This window comes from Arachis hypogaea, chromosome 15 (assembly GCF_003086295.3).
Source record: "Arachis hypogaea cultivar Tifrunner chromosome 15, arahy.Tifrunner.gnm2.J5K5, whole genome shotgun sequence".
Classification (NCBI taxonomy): Eukaryota; Viridiplantae; Streptophyta; class Magnoliopsida; order Fabales; family Fabaceae; genus Arachis; species Arachis hypogaea.
In genome coordinates, this window is record NC_092050.1 from 132,347,575 (window position 1) to 132,365,934 (window position 18,360).

Consider the following 18,360-nt stretch of genomic DNA (forward strand, 5'->3'; position numbering starts at 1 on the left):
AACCAACTAGGTTCGAATTACATGCATCACTTGTTCCATCAATATTCGAGCTACCTTGGTTCGAATTATGTGTTTTTGTAGTTCAAACCAACCTGATTCGAATTGTATAGTAATGTGTTTTAGCTCATTCGTGAAGCAATTTCCAGTTTGGCGTAATTTCTCAGTTCCCTTGGCTTATTTATGTTTTTTACCCATCGCCATCATAATTAGCAATAGTCCCTCCATCTATATATATATATAAATATATATATATATGTGCCAATAAAACCATCGCCATCATAATTAGCAATAGTCCCTCCATCTATTTATTTTTGGTTTTGTTTTGTTTTCTATTTAATATTTATCATCAATGACACGTGTTTTTTCAAATTTACAAGAAGAGTATATATTGGTTGAGTTTCACATTCCACTTTACTACACTACAAGAAAACAAATTTTTTGTTACGTTTTTAAAGTATGGAAAAAAAGAAAAAAAAACATAGCGATAACTTTTTGTCACGCGTTTTGAGCGACTGGTACGTTTTTGAAAGGGTCACATCTGCAAGAGTGTTGGTAGCTCTATCGCCACGTTTTTGGTGACCTATCGACACGCTTTATTTTTTGTCACGCTTTTAAAGATTACCACGCTTTAAAAGCGTGGCCATATATGCCAGATAAGGTTACGCTTTTAAAGCGTACCAATAGCAAGATATGGCTACGCTTTTAAAGCGTGCCAATAGCGTGAGATACAGCTACGCTTTTAAAGCATGGCAAAAAGTTTATTCAATAACCTATGGTTCTTTTTTAATCTTCGTAATAAGACCTTACAAAATTCATAGATAATTTTAAAATTTAGATAATGACCAATAATTTTAATCAACCAACCCAACATACATAAACTTGTCACCAAAAAAAGTGTTTAATCACATGATAGTATAACAAAATACCAAAAATCAAAGTCATAACAACTACACATGTATTCCTAATATATGAATTACAATTCCAACAACTTTGTCATGCTATCAAACAATAATTTTGATCAACCTCCTCGCATATGTGCACCCAATTCACCAAACTGATCATCAGCCTCCACTATGTCCTCAGATAGACGTACACCATCCAGCTTCTGCTTCAGGATTTCAGTGGCATTTAACAACTGAAAAGCTTTTATGGCTCTAGTAGTTTCCACAGTGAATATAAAGCTATCTTGTTTTGCATTGATTTTTATAAGGCCAGGCTTCCCCATTGCTTCAGCTTTTTTGATGACCTCATCATCATAGGTGTATGCCTCAGCATCAACCACCATAACCTGTTAAATACTAGAAGCAATGATAACCAAAAATCAACATGGTATTTGAATGCACTTCTCTACATCATCATCAACAGAAAGTAGATAGAGCCTGTCCTCATTATCAAGCTATAAATAATAAAAAATAAAAATAATAAAGAAATCAAACTTTTAGTTAATTATCGTATCAAAGCTAACACCACACTTTGTCAAACAGAGTAATCAATAGAACATGGTATATTGAATAAGAACAAATAACAAATACCTCAACACAAAGACCAGCAGCACGAGCACAAAGTGGATGATATGCTACTTGGCGAGAATTGTTTGAATACTACAAAATTGATATTTGAAATAGAGAAAAATACAATTAAGTCTCGCAAGTCTTTCAAAAAAAAAAGAAAAAAAAATCATGCACATGATTGTGCATTTGACCACCAACTGGTTATTCTTCATGGTTCAGTTAGTGCCTTAATGGAGATTCAGTGCTCCAACTAGAAAATGCTTACTTAAAGTACTCTTCTATTAAAAGCTCAAAAGCCAAACTACTTACTTGGATGCATGCACCATAAGATAAACCATATATGCTACATATATAACAACTTCCAGCGATCCTTTTCAGATTAAAAAATCTCAAGATCAATAGGAAAGTAAATCAACAAAAGTTGTGCATGAACTGAATAAGGACTCTGGTAAAAAACATTAAATACAGAAGATTCAAAGAGAAATAAACAAAAATGATAAACACAGAAGAAATGTCATTTAACAAAAAAATGAAACAGAAAAGTTTGCATATAAAATTCAGCTTAGGTTGGCCAAATGAAAATTGATCAAGAAAAACGAGAATTGCTATCCAAGGAAGCAGACCACACATATGATCTATATTGTGGAAATTTTATTCAATTCACACTATAGAATTTTCCAAAAAGAAAAAATAGCGATAGACTTAATAAATTTACAATGCATTTGTATACCAACTAGTTATTAGTGTTTCAAATGCAGCAATTGCTCCTACACCTATTGCAATTGCACCTGTTTCGAAAATCCCAAATGCATCATCACAGGGTAGGTCTCCTTAGTCAATGGCTGGTAGTGTCAATGTTTCAAGAAGGAAGAGTCATAACAACGAATATCAACAACTGAGATAACTGCAACAATTATTGGGTGTTCAGTTCAGCATCACAAATTCCCTCCCTCCAAATGTTTTGTCAATCAATAAACAAACTAAATTAACAATCTAAATTTAAAACCTAATTACTAAATCAGCCAATCAACAAACTAATTATCTAAAATGTAAAACCCCAAATCAAGTACCTACTAATGTAACAAATTAATTAACTAAGTAATGAAGAATCTAAACACAAGCAGGGGAAGGGAATTAGCAGTGACGAATGGCGAGCAAACAATGACGAAGCACGAGCCAGAAGCGACGACAAGTAGAACCAGTGACAAGGGTAAAGGGAACTAGCGGTGAACCCAAGCTAGATTTCGTATTTATTTTTTAAATGTAAAATAAAAATACAAATGTATGAAGACCTTTTTGAAAATGATTACTAATAGTACAAACCCACTATCTATCTTAAAAAAAATAGCACAATTCCTATCTCATCAAAGCATAGAAGCAAAAAGACAGAATTGAAGAAACTTATTGATGAAGTACTTGTGAATCAGGAGAACCGCGAAAGAAAGATGGAGCTATTCGAAGCTTGGATTCCTGCGAAGAAGAAGGAGGGGGAAGAGAGAAGATGAAGCGGTAGCAGGCATTGGGGGAGCAGCCGTGGTTGATCCAAGAGAACGCCGGACCATAAAGCGCGATTCCCAGTGTGCGCCCTTCCTTATCCTGCACCTCCACGGCGTTCGTTAGCACCGCGCACAGCACAACTCCGCCTCCTCCAAAACGGCGTCGTCCAGCTCCAGCTCCCTTCACAGCTCCGTAATTGCAGCGCCGAAAGGTTAAGGGTTTGCAGCGACGGAAGGGAAGGTCGATGGAGGATTTGCAAGAGAGAGTGAGCGTCGAGGAGGGAAGCCTTGCCAGAGGGAGTCACCACCGAAGGAGGGTTAGCGGTTTAATGCATACAGGGGAGACGGACGGAGCAGCGACGGTGGGAGCACCGGAAAAGGGAGCACAGACGGAGGCAATGCGATAGAGGAGAGAGTGTGAGCGCCGGCGATGAGAGTGTTTGTTATGGTTCTTCGAAGATTTTCAGCCCATTGTTTCGAAGGAGAGTGTGTTTCGAAGAAAAAGAAAGCATTATGCCATTATGGCTCTTTGTTGTGTGTATGTATAAATGTAGCTCTGATCTCATTATTTTGAAGATGAAAAACCTATTTTTTTTTTTTTTTAACCTTGTGGCCACGCTTTTGAAGTGTGCCAAAAGAGTTAGAGGAAACGAACACTCTAAAAATGTCACAATAACGAATTTATTTTGCCACGCTTCAAAAGCGTGCCTGTTGTTCTCTATCGCTACTCTTTTGAAGCGTGGCAAAAAAAGAACTGTGCACAAATCAGGAAGCAATCGCCACTCTCATAAAAGTGTGGCCATTAACCCTTTCGGCCACGCTTTTGAAGCGTAGCAAAAAAAAAGCGTGGCCAAATTTTTAATCATTTGCCAACCTCATAAAAGCATGGCCACTGACCCCTTTCGCCATGCTTTTGAAGCATAGCAAGAAAAAATATGGCCAAATCTCTATCAATCGCCATCCTCATAAAAGCGTGACCATTAAACCCTTATGGCCACGCTTTTAAAGCATAACAAAAAAAAAGCGTGGTTACAGGCCTTTTTTCTTATAGTGCTATATGTAGTCACACCGTCAAATCAAAAATTAATTTTGTCAATTTTTTCATTTATTTATTCTATTTTTCTTAATTGTAAATAGTCATTTATCCTAATTTAAATATCTCATTTCAAATATTTTATAAGAAAAAATAAAGTGAATGGTATGTGTTGTGGATTTTGCTTTTTATAAATATTTAAATTAATAAAATATAATTGTTATACATTCTCTCTGTATTCTATGCACATTATTAATATGTATGTGAATATTGTCCTTTCATGTATACTTACCAAAAATCCAAAATGTTGATCTTTTGAATTTCAATTATACTTTAACTCTCTGGTTGACACCTATTTTTGGGAACAATGATTTTAGTTATGTGAGTTGGTACGTAATTGTTGTTTTCAATCTGTTACGGCCTGGCCCAAAACTCACGCGGGTCAACCCGACCCGAGTTTTCGCCGGCCCAATGGTGCGTCTTCCACCCGACCCGGACACGCGTCCCGTACGGCTCGCACACAGCCGTGGGACAACACCTTTGAGGGTGTGGGCCTGCTCACTGGAAGGGCCCACTACTGACATGTATATAAGGGGAGACTGGCTCTCCCCTCAAGGTACGTGACACTCACACACCATTTCCTCACCGCCTGCACATATTCTGACAAGGGCGTCGGAGTGTCTTTGCAGGTGGCACCCCCTCTCCATCCAAAGTACTCGGGATCTCGCTCACTCGGGACCAGGAAACCACGATCAGACGAGTCTCTCCACCATCCGAAACGTTGAGCTCAGGGTCTTAACCCGAATTGTCCGGTACCCGGCCTACCGAACATTGGCGCCGTCTGTGGGAACCACGCCAGGATAATGCAAGAACTACGCCATAGAATGCAGGACTTAGAGCGCCGGATAGCAGAAAGAGAGCGCGATCAACGCTCCCCGGAACGGAGTCCCACCCGTTCCCGCTCGAGGAGCCGCTCGAGACGCACGCCGAGCCCCCAGTACGAGTCGGAGAGCACTGGGGGGCGAGTACGCCCCAGAAGGAGAAGTCGCGACCCCATCATCTACGCCCGACACGAAAGGCGGCGCGCGTCGAACAGGGGCGACGAGGAAGCCCACCGCGAGAACAATGAGTCAAGAAGAACTGCCCGAGGACCCGTCATAATAGGAGCGACCCCTTTCCACCGCTCTGTACTCGAGGTCCGACTACCAAAACACTTCGACAAACCGACAGACATGAAATACGACGGAACGCAAGATCCCCTGGAACACTTGACGGCCTTTGAGGCCAGGATGAACCTAGAAGGGGTGGGAGACGAGGTCAGATGTCGCGCTTTCCCGGTCACCTTAGCGGGCCCAGCAATACGGTGGTTTAACAACCTCCCGCAAGGCTCGGTGACCCAATTTTCCGACATCAGCCGCACCTTCTTGGCTCAGTTCACAACCAGGATCGTCAAAGCCAAACACCCAATCAATTTGCTGGGGGTGACACAGAGACCCGGAGAGCCGACCAGGAAGTACCTGGACCGTTTTAATGACGAATGCTTGGAAATTGACGGTCTGACGGACTCAGTGGCAAGTCTGTGCTTAACGAACGGGCTCTCGAATGAGGACTTCAGGAAACACCTCACCACAAAGCCCGTCTGGACGATGCAAGAGATCCAATGCGTGGCCAAAGAATACATCAATGACGAGAAAGTCAGCCGGGTTGTGGCTGCCAATAAACGGCAGCCCGCCTACAACCAATCCCGGCACTTCGAAGCCAGAGAAAGGCCAAAGGAACACGCCAGGGACGGCGGTCCGAGTAAACCACCCAAACCGTTCCCCCGAGTTGGGAAGTTCACCAACTACACCCCCCTCACGGCATCGATCACTGAAGTTTACCAACAGATAGCAGAAAAAGGGATACTGTCGAAGCCCCGACCACTGAAGGACAGGACGGGAGGAAACAAGAACCTCTACTGCGAATACCACAAGGGTTACGGGCACAAGACCCAAGACTGCTTTGACCTAAAGGATGCTCTCGAGCAAGCTATCAGGGACGGCAAACTCGCCGACTTCTCCCACCTTATAAGGGAACCAAGGAGACGCCACCGGGACAACGACAACGAGGACAGATCCCGACCAACAAGACGACGACAGGAGCCAGAGGGTGACGACCACGGTCTCACGGTGGTAAACGTGGTGACGGCCAGGAATACCGCCCCGAGGTCGAAATCGGCGCAGAAGAAAGATGCCAAGGTCTTAGCGGTCTCCACCCCACCTGTTAGAAGTCTTAAAGGTCTCCCACCTATCTCTTTCGGCCCGGAGGACCAATGGTTTGACGAAGTGCCGGAAAGTCCGCCCATGGTCATCACGGCCAGGGTCGGAACTGTTCTCGTCAAACGAATCCTGGTAGACACGGGGGCAGACTCAAACATCATGTTCCGAAATGTTTTCGATGCCCTGGGATTGAGAGATTCCGACCTGACGACCCACCAGCACGGTGTGGTAGGGTTAGGAGACCACTTCATCAAGCCAGACGGAATCATCACACTCCCGACCTCTGTGGGACAAGGGCAAAGACGAAGGACAATTATGGCAGACTTTGTAATATTACGAGATTCGACGGCTTATAACATCATCCTGGGGAGAAAGACCATCAACGACCTAGGGGCAGCTATCAGTACGAAGCTACTGGTGATGAAGTTCATCACCGATAACGGATCCGTGGGATCCCTCCGGGGCGACTTGGAAACGGCGGTCGCTTGCGACCACGCTAGCCTTTCCCTCAGGAAAAAATCCAAGGAAGCGTCAGGGGTTTTCCTGGCCGACCTGGACGCCAGGGTAGACGACAAGCCCAGGCCAGAGCCAGAAGGAGACTTGGAAAAATTCAGAGTCGGTGAGGAGGACGATAAATTCACATTCATAAACAGAAACCTCCCGCACGGAATAAAGGAGCCTTTGATGGAGATGATCAGGGCTAATGCCGATCTCTTTGCCTGGACACCTGCCGACATGCCGGGAATAGACCCCCAGCTCATGTCGCATCACCTGGCCGTAAAGGCAGGAGCCAAACCAGTGGCCCAGAGAAGGAGGAAAATGTCGCAGGAAAGGGCGGACGAAGTAGCCAAGCAAACGGCCAGCCTCTTAGAAGCGGGATTCATCCGGGAACTGGATTACTCGACCTGGTTGTCAAATGTGGTTCTAGTAAAAAAACACAACGGGAGGTGGAGAATGTGCGTGGACTACTCTGACCTCAACAAGGCTTGTCCCAAGGACTGCTACCCCCTACATAATATTGATGCACTTGTCGACGCGGCGGCAGGGTACAGATACCTGAGCTTCATGGATGCCTACTCAGGGTACAATCAGATACCGATGCACCGACCCGACGAGGAAAAAACGGCGTTCATAACGCCAGGGGGCATCTATTGTTACAAGGTAATGCCATTTGGTCTAAAGAATGCAGGAGCCACATACCAAAGGCTGATGAATAAGATATTCAGCGAACTCCTGGGCAAAACATTGGAAGTCTATGTAGATGACATACTCGCAAAGACTGCACGACCTGACGATCTCCTAGGCGACCTTAACGACGTTTTCTCGTCCCTACGACAACACGGCATGAGGCTCAATCCGCTCAAATGCGCGTTCGCCATGGAGGCCGGAAAGTTCCTGGGCTTCATGATCACTCAAAGAGGAGTGGAAGCCAATCCCGAAAAATGCCAAGCGATCCTCCAAATGAAGAGTCCGGGTTGCATCAAAGACGTCCAGAGACTTGCTGGGAGATTGACAGCTTTGTCCCGTTTCCTCGGCGCATCGGCAGCAAGGGCCCTACCTTTCTTCAATTTAATGAGAAAGGGAATGACGTTCGAATGGACACCAGCGTGCGAAGAGGCATTCAACCACTTCAAGCAAATCTTGGCGGCACCACCAGTCCTCGGGAAACCCAGAGCCGGAGAACCGCTCTACCTCTACCTATCAGTAACCGAGGAAGCGCTTGCCGCGGTCCTCGTTACAGAAGAAGCAAGGACACAACAGCCCGTCTACTTCGTGAGCAGGGCACTCCAGGGACCAGAGCTGAGGTACAGCAAACTGGAAAGACTGGCGCTGGCGCTCCTAGTATCCTCCCGAAGGTTAAGACAATACTTCCAGAGTCATCGTATAGTTGTGAGGACAGATCAGGCGATTCGGCAAATACTACAAAAACCTGATTTGGCTGGTAGGATGATGACCTGGGCCATCGAGCTCTCACAATATGACCTACAGTATGAGCCTCGACACGCAATCAAGGCCCAAGCAATGGCAGACTTCTTGGTGGAGGTAACGGGCGACCCTCCCGAGGAAACGGGCACACGGTGGAGGCTCCATGTGGACGGAGCCTCCAACCAAACGTCCGGAGGAGCAGGGGTCATCTTGGAAAGCCCAGCAGGGGTCATCTATGAGCAATCGACCAAGTTCGAGTTCCCCGTGTCGAACAACCAAGCAGAATATGAGGCTCTCCTAGGCGGACTAATGCTGGCTCGGGAAGTCGGGGCGACGAGGGTCGAAGTATGCAGCGACTCCCAAGTCGTCACCTCGCAGATAAACGGAAGCTACCAAGCCCGGGACCCCCTCCTCCAAAAGTACTTGGAAAAGGTTAAGCAGATGACAAGCCAATTCCAAGAGGTCATTATCCAGCACGTTCCAAGAGAAAAGAACACACGAGCAGACCTTTTGTCGAAACTTGCAAGCACAAAGCCAGGATCGGGTAACCGGTCGCTCATCCAAGGCATGGTGAAGGAACCAACGGTCGCCCTCCACCTGACGGAGTCGAGCCCCTCATGGCTGGACCCCATTACCAACTTCCTGGAACTCGGCAAGTTGCCCGAAGATGAGAAGGCAGCCAAAGCTTTAAGAAGGGAGGCGGCCAGATACGCAATCATACAAGGACAACTATTCAAAAAGGGACTCAGCCAGCCCCTATTGAAATGTTTACACCCTGACCAAACGGACTACGTGCTCAGAGAAGTCCACGAAGGGTGTTGCGGACACCACATCGGGGGCAAAGCCCTAGCAAGGAAGCTCATCCGAGCAGGTTATTACTGGCCAACAATGATGAAGGACTCGAAGGAATTTGTCAGAAAATGCACGAAGTGTCAACAAAACGCCAACTTCCACAAAGCACCAGCCTCCGAGCTAAGCTCGCTAACGACTACACGTCCTTTTGCACAATGGGGAGTCGACCTCTTGGGACCCTTCCCGGTCGGCCCAGGACAAGTCAAATACCTCATTGTAGCCATTGACTACTATACCAAATGGGTAGAGGCTGAACCGCTAGCCACGATATCGTCCCCCAACTGCCGGAAGTTCATGTGGAAGCAGGTGATAACCCGTTTCGGCATCCCGGAGGTCGTTATCTCAGACAATGGGACCCAGTTCACCGACAAGAAGTTCATGGAATTCCTCTCTGGCTTGGGGATAAAGCAAAAGTTCTCCTCAATAGAACATCCCCAAACAAACGGGCAGGTAGAAGCCGCAAACAAAGTCATTCTTCTTGGTCTAAAGAAGCGCCTAGACAGTAAGAAGGGAAACTGGGCCGACGAACTCCCCTCCGTCCTATGGTCGTACAGGACAACCGAGCAAAGCGCCACGGGGGAAACCCCCTTTCGCCTAACATACGGGGTCGACGCGGTGATACCAGTTGAAATCGGCGAACCAAGCCCCCGACTACTACTCACGGGCATGAGCGAAGGGGTCGAGAAAGACCTGATCGAGGAAACAAGGGAGATCGCTCACCTAACAGAAACGGTGCTGAAACAAAGAATAGCCCTGCGTTACAACGCAAAAGTCCTCAAACGAGACTTCGAAGAAAGGGACCTCGTCCTACGACGCAACGATATCGGCGTCCCGACCCCAGGGGAAGGCAAGCTGGCGGCAAACTGGGAAGGTCCCTACAGGGTTAGGGAGGTACTCGGCAAGGGCGCTTACAAACTCGAAAAACTTGACGGCAAGGAAGTGCCCAGAACATGGAACGCAGGTAACCTAAAGAGGTTCTACTCCTAATCCACCGGCTCACCGACCAGGGAGTCTAGCCAAATAGTTAATATTTGCCATGTCCACATGATTAATTCATCTTGTTTGCTTACTTTGTCAAATACTTGCCCAACTGACGAATAGTTTTCACTTGTTCAAATTTCTCAATTGTTAAAACTTTCTTACTTCATGTCTGTTTCTCACGACCAAAACCTAAAACGGCACCCCGGGACTGATCACCCCGGGAGCCAGACGGCTCATAAGCCTTAACCAACTCGACGACTACGCGACTGAATCGGTCCGAACTGCTGCCAAACGCGAAAACGGCGAGACGGGCACAAGAAATAAGCCCGCCCAGAGTAAACGGTAACACGGTAACGGCAACACGACAAAATAATGAGACAAGCAAAAATCATAACAATCAAACGACGATAACTCATAAAGCGTCAACATACGGAACGGACAAGTAAATTGTTCAAGACAAATAAAACGACAAAGTGTCAACAGGGTGTTCAGCAAATGTGCTACAAAATATCCTAAGTTACGAGACTTCATTTCCTCGGCATATCAACAATTTTCCCGTCTTGGATAGTCTTGAAAACACCAATTGACGACGTCTCGAAATCAGGAGCAGCAATCTTCAGCTGAGCTTTCAGGGCGTCCTCGGTCATCAAGATGGCATTCTTCCCTTGTTCCTTGGCCACCTTAAGCTTCTTCTTAAGCTCAACGGCCTCTGCCTTAGCGGCCTTCGCCTCCGAGATAGCCTGCTCCCGTTCCCTTTCCAACGCGACAACCCGACCCTGAGCGGCGTTCAGTTGACCTTCCAATGTCATCTCACGCTCAAGAAGTCGGGCCACGGTCTCATCGGACGCCTTCAACCTCTCCGCAACAAACGAGGACTTCTCCTCAGCAGCATTAAGCTTCCCCCCATCTCGGACAGCTGACCCTGGAGGAGTTCAACTTGAGCCTTAAAATCATTGTTCGCCTTAACAGAAGACTCAAGCTTCCTCCGAAGTGCCTCCATACCGGATAACTCAAACTCGGCCTTCCGAGCTATCACGGCCCCACAAAGCAAGGTGCGATACATCCACCTCGCCTGCCCGGACAGCTCGGTTGCATGAAAATGCTCTTCTGTCCCCGGTATCAGTTGGGAGTCAATGAACTTAGAAGCGTCAAAATTCCTCTCCATTACGGTAAGGACCCCTTCCGGGCTAGAAGACATCTTTCGCTTCTTAGGAGTGTGGATAAGCTCCACGTCGCTATCCGGTTGGGGGGTGAGAGTCGCCTGCCCGTCGGCAGGTCCCTCCTCATGAAAAGGGGAAGCCTGACCCCCTAAGCCCTGCTTTCCCGACGCTTCGGTATCTTGAGCAGGGGAAGCTTGACCCTCCTTCTCCCCTGACGGACCCTCCGACTTGTCGGCGTCCTTCTCTTCGGCATTCTCATCATCACTAGCATCAAAAAAGGTCTTCATCAAATTCTCAAGACCAGTCACGGTGGCAGACATTTTCACTGCGATAAACAACAAGAACGTTAGCCGTCAAACCGACAAACATAAAAAGCAAGAAACATATGCAAACAAGAAAAGCAACTCACGAATATAGCTCCGGCCGGCCTCCCGTTCACCCATGAGAAGGTGGGGGTTCACGGGATTCTTTTCAAAGATAGCAAGAAGAACGTTCGCTATCTGTTTATCTACAGCCGACAACCTCTTGTACGACACTTTCACAAAAGGATTCGACCCCGCGCCAAAGCTCCCGTAAGTCTGGATAAGGCGCTCCCCCTCTAACGACAACCAGAAGGGATGGCGACCCTTGACGGGACGAACCTTGAAATACTTATCTTTAAAACCATGGTAGGAATCCTCAAAAAGGCTAAAAATCTTCCTACCCTGGGCAGCACGGAAAGAAAGAAACCCTTTTCTTGCTTTCTCCTGTTTGGAGGGGTTGGTAAGGTTGAAATAAAAGAGAAAAACGTCCACCGACGCCGGTAGCTCTAAGTACTCGCAGACCATCTCGAAGCAGCGGATCGAAGCCCAGCTGTTCGGATGAAGTTGAGACGGACAGACGGATATCCGGTTCAGCAGCGCCATTTGAAAATCGGAGAACGGGATCTGAACACCGACTTGTGTGAACATGGACTTGTAAAACCAGATCCAATCGGGGACGCGAGGAGAATGAAAATTGAGCTCATAAATACGCTCGTGAGGAAGCGGGACAATGGCCTCGTAGTTGGCCTCCTCGTCAGTACCCCCAAACAGGTAACCGGCTTGCCAGAACTCCGTCAATTCCTCCAAGTCCATCTGGTTGGGTGAACTCCTTATATCGTCAGTCACCCAAGCATACGGGTCGTAAGCCGCAGCGGATCCGGAAGACCGGGAGACGACGCGAGGCATACCTACAGCGGGGTACCACTCCGTTAGTCTATGAGGTCGGGAGCCCGAAAAAACTCAGAAACTACGCCTTTTCAACTCAATCATGACCAGATACGGCTAAAAACTACGCCTACCTCACAAACCACCCAAAAAAGCCTATCCTGGAATGGTACCCCTTCCCTAACCCACCTATCCCAACACTGGAAAAACCTCTTAACAAAAATAAAACCAGCCATGCAATAGATGCAAACAACAAATCACACAACAACAGAGCATAGCGCAGATACCAGAAGAAAGAAACCAGAAGATTACCTGGAACGATGAAGGAAATCTGGGCTGGAAGTTGAAGCAGGAAGGAGTTCGCGCAGGAAGCTTTGGATGTTAGGGAGAAAAGAAGTTAGAAATGATAAGAGAGGAAGGTGGATAGGGAGAAAACTGTTTAAAAACCACCCCCAAAAAAGCGCGAAAAGAAGCAGGGGCAAGATAGTCTTTGCACACGGGTTTTTTCAAATCATTATGAGCATTAAATGCCCAGCACGGAGAACGAAACGGCAAACAGATGCCACAGCAGATCAAGAGACACGCGCACAAGAGACGCGTCCCTCCCACGATCCGCCGACCCAGCGACAACGCACGAGTGTAAACATCACGCGCCACCAATGGCCCCCACGGCCATCGCTGACGCGTCGGAGGCACTGTTACGGCCTGGCCCAAAACTCACGCGGGTCAACCCGACCCGAGTTCTCGCCGGCCCAATGGTGCGTCCTCCACCCGACCCGGACACGCGTCCCGTACGGCTCGCACACAGCCGTGGGACAACACCTTTGAGGGTGTGGGCCTGCTCACTGGAAGGGCCCACTACTGACATGTATATAAGGGGAGACTGGCTCTCCCCCCAAGGTACGTGACACTCACACACCATTTCCTCACCGCCTGCACATATTCTGACAAGGGCGTCGGAGTGTCTTTGCAGGTGGCACCCCCTCTCCATCCAAAGTACTCGGGATCTCGCTCACTCGGGACCAGGAAACCACGATCAGACGAGTCTCTCCACCATCCGAAACGTTTACCTCAGGGTCTTAACCCGAATTGTCCGGTACCCGGCCTACCGAACATTGGCGCTGTCTGTGGGGAAGCGGGATTCATCCGGGAACTGGATTACTCGACCTGGTTGTCAAATGTGGTTCTAGTCAAAAAACACAACGGGAGGTGGAGAATGTGCGTGGACTACTCTGACCTCAACAAGGCTTGTCCAAGGACTGCTACCCCCTACCTAATATTGATGCGCTTGTCGACGCGGCGGCAGGGTACAGATACCTGAGCTTCATGGATGCCTACTCAGGGTACAATCAGATACCGATGCACCGACCCGACGAGGAAAAAACGGCGTTCATAACGCCAGGGGGCATCTATTGTTACAAGGTAATGCCATTTGGTCTAAAGAATGCAGGAGCCACATACCAAAGGCTGATGAATAAGATATTCAGCGAACTCCTGGGCAAAACATTGGAAGTCTATGTAGATGACATACTCGCAAAGACTGCCCGACCTGACGATCTCCTAGGCGACCTTAACGACGTTTTCTCGTCCCTACGACAACACGGCATGAGGCTCAATCCGCTCAAATGCGCGTTCGCCATGGAGGCCGGAAAGTTCCTGGGCTTCATGATCACTCAAAGAGGAGTGGAAGCCAATCCCGAAAAATGCCAAGCGATCCTCCAAATGAAGAGTCCGGGTTGCATCAAAGACGTCCAGAGACTTGCTGGGAGATTGACAGCTTTGTCCCGTTTCCTCGGCGCATCGGCAGCAAGGGCCCTACCTTTCTTCAATTTAATGAGAAAGGGAATGACGTTCGAATGGACACCAGCGTGCGAAGAGGCATTCAACCACTTCAAGCAAATCTTGGCGGCACCACCAGTCCTCGGGAAACCCAGAGCCGGAGAACCGCTCTACCTCTACCTATCAGTAACCGAGGAAGCGCTTGCCGCGGTCCTCGTTACAGAAGAAGCAAGGACACAACAGCCCGTCTACTTCGTGAGCAGGGCACTCCAGGGACCAGAGCTGAGGTACAGCAAACTGGAAAGACTGGCGCTGGCGCTCCTAGTATCCTCCCGAAGGTTAAGACAATACTTCCAGAGTCATCGTATAGTTGTGAGGACAGATCAGGCGATTCGGCAAATACTACAAAAACCTGATTTGGCTGGTAGGATGATGACCTGGGCCATCGAGCTCTCACAATATGACCTACAGTATGAGCCTCGACACGCAATCAAGGCCCAAGCAATGGCAGACTTCTTGGTGGAGGTAACGGGCGACCCTCCCGAGGAAACGGGCACACGGTGGAGGCTCCATGTGGACGGAGCCTCCAACCAAACGTCCGGAGGAGTAGGGGTCATCTTGGAAAGCCCAGCAGGGGTCATCTATGAGCAATCGACCAAGTTCGAGTTCCCCGTGTCGAACAACCAAGCAGAATATGAGGCTCTCCTAGGCGGACTAATGCTGGCTCGGGAAGTCGGGGCGACGAGGGTCGAAGTATGCAGCGACTCCCAAGTCGTCACCTCGCAGATAAACGGAAGCTACCAAGCCCGGGACCCCCTCCTCCAAAAGTACTTGGAAAAGGTTAAGCAGATGACAAGCCAATTCCAAGAGGTCATTATCCAGCACGTTCCAAGAGAAAAGAACACACGAGCAGACCTTTTGTCGAAACTTGCGAGCACAAAGCCAGGATCGGGTAACCGGTCGCTCATCCAAGGCATGGTGAAGGAACCAACGGTCGCCCTCCACCTGACGGAGTCGAGCCCCTCATGGCTGGACCCCATTACCAACTTCCTGGAACTCGGCAAGTTGCCCGAAGATGAGAAGGCAGCCAAAGCTTTAAGAAGGGAGGCGGCCAGATACGCAATCATACAAGGACAACTATTCAAAAAGGGACTCAGCCAGCCCCTATTGAAATGTTTACACCCTGACCAAACGGACTACGTGCTCAGAGAAGTCCACGAAGGGTGTTGCGGACACCACATCGGGGGCAAAGCCCTAGCAAGGAAGCTCATCCGAGCAGGTTATTACTGGCCAACAATGATGAAGGACTCGAAGGAATTTGTCAGAAAATGCACGAAGTGTCAACAAAACGCCAACTTCCACAAAGCACCAGCCTCCGAGCTAAGCTCGCTAACGACTACACGTCCTTTTGCACAATGGGGAGTCGACCTCTTGGGACCCTTCCCGGTCGGCCCAGGACAAGTCAAATACCTCATTGTAGCCATTGACTACTATACCAAATGGGTAGAGGCTGAACCGCTAGCCACGATATCGTCCCCCAACTGCCGGAAGTTCATGTGGAAGCAGGTGATAACCCGTTTCGGCATCCCGGAGGTCGTTATCTCAGACAATGGGACCCAGTTCACCGACAAGAAGTTCATGGAATTCCTCTCTGGCTTGGGGATAAAGCAAAAGTTCTCCTCAATAGAACATCCCCAAACAAACGGGCAGGTAGAAGCCGCAAACAAAGTCATTCTTCTTGGTCTAAAGAAGCGCCTAGACAGTAAGAAGGGAAACTGGGCCGACGAACTCCCCTCCGTCCTATGGTCGTACAGGACAACCGAGCAAAGCGCCACGGGGGAAACCCCCTTTCGCCTAACATACGGGGTCGACGCGGTGATACCAGTTGAAATCGGCGAACCAAGCCCCCGACTACTACTCACGGGCATGAGCGAAGGGGTCGAGAAAGACCTGATCGAGAAAACAAGGGAGATCGCTCACCTAACAGAAACGGCGCTGAAACAAAGAATAGCCCTGCGTTACAACGCAAAAGTCCTCCAACGAGACTTCGAAGAAAGGGACCTCGTCCTACGACGCAACGATATCGGCGTCCCGACCCCAGGGGAAGGCAAGCTGGCGGCAAACTGGGAAGGTCCCTACAGGGTTAGGGAGGTACTCGGCAAGGGCGCTTACAAACTCGAAAAACTTGACGGCAAGGAAGTGCCCAGAACATGGAACGCAGGTAACCTAAAGAGGTTCTACTCCTGATCCACCGGCTCACCGACCAGGGAGTCTAGCCAAATAGTTAATATTTGCCCTGTCCACATGATTAATTCATCTTGTTTGCTTACTTTGTCAAATACTTGCCCAACTGACGAATAGTTTTCACTTGTTCAAATTTCTCAATTGTTAAAACTTTCTTACTTCATGTCTGTTTCTCACGACCAAAACCTAAAACGGCACCCCGGGACTGATCACCCCGGGAGCCAGACGACTCATAAGCCTTAACCAACTCGACGACTACGCGACCGAATCGGTCCGAACTGCTGCCAAACGCGAAAACGGCGAGACGGGCACAAGAAATAAGCCCGCCCAGAGTAAACGGTAACACGGTAACGGCAACATGACAAAATAATGAGACAAGCAAAAATCATAACAATCAAACGACGATAACTCATAAAGCGTCAACATACGGAACGGACAAGTAAATTGTTCAAGACAAATAAAACGACAAAGTGTCAACAGGGTGTTCAGCAAATGTGCTACAAAATATCCTAAGTTACGAGACTTCATTTCCTCGGCATATCAACAATTTTCCCGTCTTGGATAGTCTTGAAAACACCAATTGACGACGTCTCGAAATCAGGAGCAGCAATCTTCAGCTGAGCTTTCAGGGCGTCCTCGGTCATCAAGATGGCATTCTTCCCTTGTTCCTTGGCCACCTTAAGCTTCTTCTTAAGCTCAACGGCCTCTGCCTTAGCGGCCTTCGCCTCCGAGATAGCCTGCTCCCGTTCCCTTTCCAACGCGACAACCCGACCCTGAGCGGCGTTCAGTTGACCTTCCAATGTCATCTCACGCTCAAGAAGCCGGGCCACGGTCTCATCGGACGCCTTCAACCTCTCCGCAACAAACGAGGACTTCTCCTCAGCAGCATTAAGCTTCCCCCCCATCTCGGACAGCTGACCCTGGAGGAGTTCAACTTGAGCCTTAAAATCATTGTTCGCCTTAACAGAAGACTCAAGCTTCCTCCGAAGCGCCTCCATACCGAATAACTCAAACTCGGCCTTCCGAGCTATCACGGCCCCACGAAGCAAGGTGCGATACATCCACCTCGCCTGCCCGGACAGCTCGGTTGCATGAAAATGCTCTTCTGTCCCCGGTATCAGTTGGGAGTCAATGAACTTAGAAGCGTCAAAATTCCTCTCCATTACGGTAAGGACCCCTTCCGGGCTAGAAGACATCTTTCGCTTCTTAGGAGTGTGGATAAGCTCCACGTCGCTATCCGGTTGGGGGGTGAGAGTCGCCTGCCTGTCGGCAGGTCCCTCCTCATGAAAAGGGGAAGCCTGACCCCCTAAGCCCTGCTTTCCCGACGCTTCGGTATCCTGAGCAGGGGAAGCTTGACCCTCCTTCTCCCCTGACGGACCCTCCGACTTGCCGGCGTCCTTCTCTTCGGCATTCTCATCATCACTAGCATCAAAAAAGGTCTTCATCAAATTCTCAAGACCAGTCACGGTGGCAGACATTTCCACTGCGATAAACAACAAGAACGTTAGCCGTCAAACCGACAAACATAAAAAGCAAGAAACATATGCAAACAAGAAAAGCAACTCACGAATATAGCTCCGGCCGGCCTCCCGTTCACCCATGAGAAGGTGGGGGTTCACGGGATTCTTTTCAAAGATAGCAAGAAGAACGTTCGCTATCTGTTTATCTACAGCCGACAACCTCTTGTACGACACTTTCACAAAAGGATTCGACCCCGCGCCAAAGCTCCAGTAAGTCTGGATAAGGCGCTCCCCCTCTAACGACAACCAGAAGGGATGGCGACCCTTGACGGGACGAACCTTGAAATACTTATCTTTAAAACCATGGTAGGAATCCTCAAAAAGGCTAAAAATCTTCCTACCCTGGGCAGCACGGAAAGAAAGAAACCCTTTTCTTGCTTTCCCCTGTTTGGAGGGGTTGGTAAGGTTGAAAT